Source organism: Oculina patagonica, chromosome 8 (genome assembly GCF_052425735.1).
Source record: "Oculina patagonica isolate OP01 chromosome 8, crgOcupat, whole genome shotgun sequence".
NCBI lineage: Eukaryota > Metazoa > Cnidaria > Anthozoa > Scleractinia > Oculinidae > Oculina > Oculina patagonica.
In genome coordinates, this window is record NC_135765.1 from 28418888 (window position 1) to 28422815 (window position 3928).

Consider the following 3928-nt stretch of genomic DNA (forward strand, 5'->3'; position numbering starts at 1 on the left):
CTGGTTCTCCTGGTTCACCTGGTTCTCCAGGTTCACCTGGTTCACCTGGTTCTCCTGGTTCACGTGGTTCACGTGGTTCTCCAGGTTCACCTGGTTCTCCTGGTTCACCTGGTTCACCTTGTTCTCCAGGTTCACGTGGTTCTCCAGGTTCACTTAGTGTATACCTGGTTCTCTTGGTTCTACTGGTTCACCTGGTTCACCGGGTTGTCCTGGTTCTCCTGGTTCACCTGGTTCTACTGGTTCCCCTGGTTCTTCTGGTTCACCTGGCTGTCCTGGGTCTCCTAGTTCTCCTTGTTCACCTGGTTCACCTGGTTCTCCTGGTTCACGTGGTTTACCTGGTTCACTTGGTTCTCCTGGTTCACCTGGTTTTCCAGGTTCACTTAGTGTTCCTGGTTCACCTGGTTTCTGGTTCTCCTGGTTCACCTGGTTTTTCTGGTTCACTTGGATTTCCTGGTTCACCTGGTTCTTTAGTTCTTCTGATTTACCTGGTTCTCCTGGTTCATCTGGTTCTCCTGGTTCACCTGGTTCTCGTGGTTCGCCTTGTTCACCTGGTTCTCCTGGTACACTTAGTGTTCCTGGTTCTCCTGTTCACCTGGTTCTCGTTCTCGTGGTTCTCCTGGTTCACCTGGTTCACCTGGTTCACCTGGTTCTCCTGGTTCACCTTGTTCTCCTGGTTCACGTGGTTCTCCTTGTTCACGTGGTTCTCCTGGTTCACGTGATTCTCCAGGTTCACTTAGTGTTCCTGGTTCACCTAGGTCTCCTGGTTCTCTTGGTTTACCTGGTTCTCCTGGTTGTCCTGGTACTCCTGGCTCTTCTGGCTCTCCTGGTTCACCTGGTTCTCCTGGTTTACCTGGTTCTCCAGGTTCACTTAGTGTTCCTGGTTCATCTGGTTCTCCTGGTTCACCTGTTTCACCTGGTTCTTCTGGTTCTTCTGGTTCACCTGGTTCTCCTGGTTGTCCTGGTTCACCTGGTTGTCCTTGTTCTCCAGGTTCACTTAGTGTTCCTGGTTCTCTTGGTTTAGCTGGTTCTCCTGGTTCACCTGGTTCTCCTTGTTTACCTGGTTCTCCTGGTCCTCCTTGTTCACCTGGTTCTCCTGGTTCACGTGGTTCTCTTAGTGTTCTCCAGGTTCACTTAGTGTTCACCTGGTTCTCCTTGTTCTCTTGGTTCTCCTGATTCACCTGGTTCACCGGGTTTTCCTGGTTCTCCTGGTTTTACTGGTTCCCCGGGTTCTCCTGGTTCTCTTGGTTTTTTCTGGTTCACTTTGGTTCTCCTGGGTCACCTGGCTCACCTGGCTGTCTTGGGTCTCCTAGTTCACCTGGTTCACCTGGTTCTAAGGTTCTCCTGGTTCGCCAGGTTCTCCTGGTTCTTTTGGTTTTCCTGGTTCACTTGGTTCTCCTGGGTCGCCTGGTTCTCCGGGTTCTCCTGGTTCACCTGGTTCACCTGGTTCTCCTGGTATTCCTGGTTCACTTGGTTCTCCTGGTTCACCTGGTTCTCCTGCTTCTCCTGGTTCACCAGGTTCTCCAAATTTATCTGGTCTTCCTGGTTCTCCTGGTTCTGCTGGTTCATCTTGCTCACCTGGTTCCTCCGGTTCTTTTCATTCACATGGTTCACCTGGTTTTAGTCGTTCTTGTCAGTTGTTTTTGTTGTTTTTTCCTGGTTCTTGTGGTTCTCGTGTTTCTCAGGTTTTTGTGGATCTTGAAGACTAGTAAAGGATTGGAACTAGGAGGGTTTGAAGAATCACGAGGACTAGACGAACCAGAAGAATTACAGAACTGGTATACTTCATAATATATGACGTTAATTGTATGGTGACGTCAGTTGAGAGGTTTTTACACTGAGGTAAAGTCGGTTGCCGTTTGTGGAGCAACTTGCGCTAATCAATCAGAGGAAACAAGGTAACCTTCCAACCAATCAGGGACTTGGGTGTCATGCCTTTTCTAGCGTTTGGCACAGGTTACATGCGTTCCTGGGTTTTTCTATCAGTAGCCACTGGTAACCGGTTGCAAATTTTCACACATTTTATCCTTGCGAGCCCGCTTTCCCCAATTCCATACCGTAGTTTCCCTGCTCGTCCCAGAACATATTGAGGGACCCGTTTCGTATCACGTACAATACATGCTTTTTTGTTGAACTTTGCATCATTGCCTCGTGATAAGTTTCCTTGTGATGAACGTGTGTTGTAGTCTTTGTACATCGTCAAAAGGATTCTTAGATTAATAGACTAAAATGCAACTCCCTGTCTCCATGCAGGCATAATTTGTGGGTTGCTGACTCAGCAGTACTTAGCGGTGAATGATGAACAAGAAGCAACACAGAGTAACTCAGTTGTGAAAGAATTCCACGAAGACGTTTTCTGTGACGTAGTAAGTACAAAAGTATAGCCACATTGCATTCACTAGTCTGGTCTCGGCTAGTCATTACGTTCACGGTAAAACTCCACTTTTTCTGATGATCTCGGTGGAAAGTAGATAACTAACTCTTCAGATCGTTTTGTTGTTATAGAGTGTGTTCATGGCGGCCATGTTGGAGGAGTGAAACAACAGAATGATATTCCTTTGGGAAAAAAATTCATTTTTATGCAAATATCTTTATTGTTTCACTCCTCCAACATGGCCGCCACAAACACACTCTATTGTAAGAAAAATTTTTAATTTTGAACTCACGTGTTTCTAGTTTAGGCTTTACACGTGACGTGCCAAGAGATTTGTAAACCAATCAAATTGTGCAGCTTGAATGAATGAATGAAAAACTTTGTTAGAGTGTCAAAACCACATAGCTAGGAAAGATTACCTTACTAATTTGGGGACACATGAGTTAAAAAAATACAATTGACAATATATAAAATTGTGTAAAACATCAATAGTGATATTCAAAATCTAATACTTATCATGCTAATCTTATAATTTGAAGATAGTTGGTCTAAAAGTGTAAAAATCGAATTATGATCGCTCAAAAGTTGATGTAAAAAATGATATTATACTGAATAGTAATTTAAGATGAGCAGAGAACAGCCCTTGCAACAGCTTATATTTAGCTGAGTTACTTTGACAAGGCGCTTCATACTTGCCAATCATTTAAACAAGTTTTTCTTTCTCGCTTCTAGGCTTTGGATGTTCTATTAGAAGAACTGACAGGACATCTAGATGAAGACATACAAGAGTTGCTTGAACGTGAAAAACAAAGAAACACGTTCGATCTGTAGGATCTTCAAGTTGTTTGTAAACAGACTCATTTCAGTCCGTTTGTGAGACATTCAATCAGTCAGCCAGACAAACAGATCGTCAGTCAGTCAGTCAGTCAGTCAGTCAGTCAGTCAGTCAGTCAGTCAGTCAGTCAGTCAGTCAGACAGACAGACAGACAGTCAGTCAGTCACTTTCTGCAGTCGTGTTACATAGTTTCTGCCTGTCTGTCAGTCACTGAATGATGTAGCCTTCGCTGTAGGGAAAGCGGTAAAACTATTTGAGAGTCTACGGTATTTTTTAAAAACATAAAGATTGTAAATATTTTTAAATGTCAGGTCGGAAATAATTTATTTTTATTCTTTCTTCGCGGCGCAATCTTGTATATTATTTCGGTAAATAACATATTATTAAAGTGAGAAGGGAAAAAATAAAACATTGCGTATCATTTCAAAACTTTCCTGTAAAGTATAATTGAAAAATCATGAAATGTGTCTAATCAGAAGCATATCACCTTATGCTTCTGGTCTAATTTGTAAGCACCCTTTTGATTGTAAACAACCGTTGCTATGGACGTTGCTATGTTAGAGTATCGCTACTAGCGGGCAGATTTCGTAATTTTAAGACACATCAATGCGAAATTAGAGCAAATTTCTTTGCAAACTAAATACGTTTCGCAAATGCTTAGAGATTGTAACCGTTCATGTTTAAAAAAATGGGTATAAGACCACCTTAAGGAAACAAATTTC

The 3928-nt window shown here is 43.1% G+C and overlaps 1 long non-coding RNA gene across 1 annotated transcript; it reads left to right on the plus strand.

The window, feature by feature from the left end:
• Positions 1 to 2245: 2245 nt before the first annotated feature.
• On the plus strand, positions 2246 to 3635 carry LOC144663270 (uncharacterized). Its single transcript, XR_013572592.1, has 2 exons — positions 2246 to 2363; positions 3104 to 3635. It is a non-coding gene; the product is annotated as an uncharacterized LOC144663270 (long non-coding RNA).
• Positions 3636 to 3928: the final 293 nt, after the last annotated feature.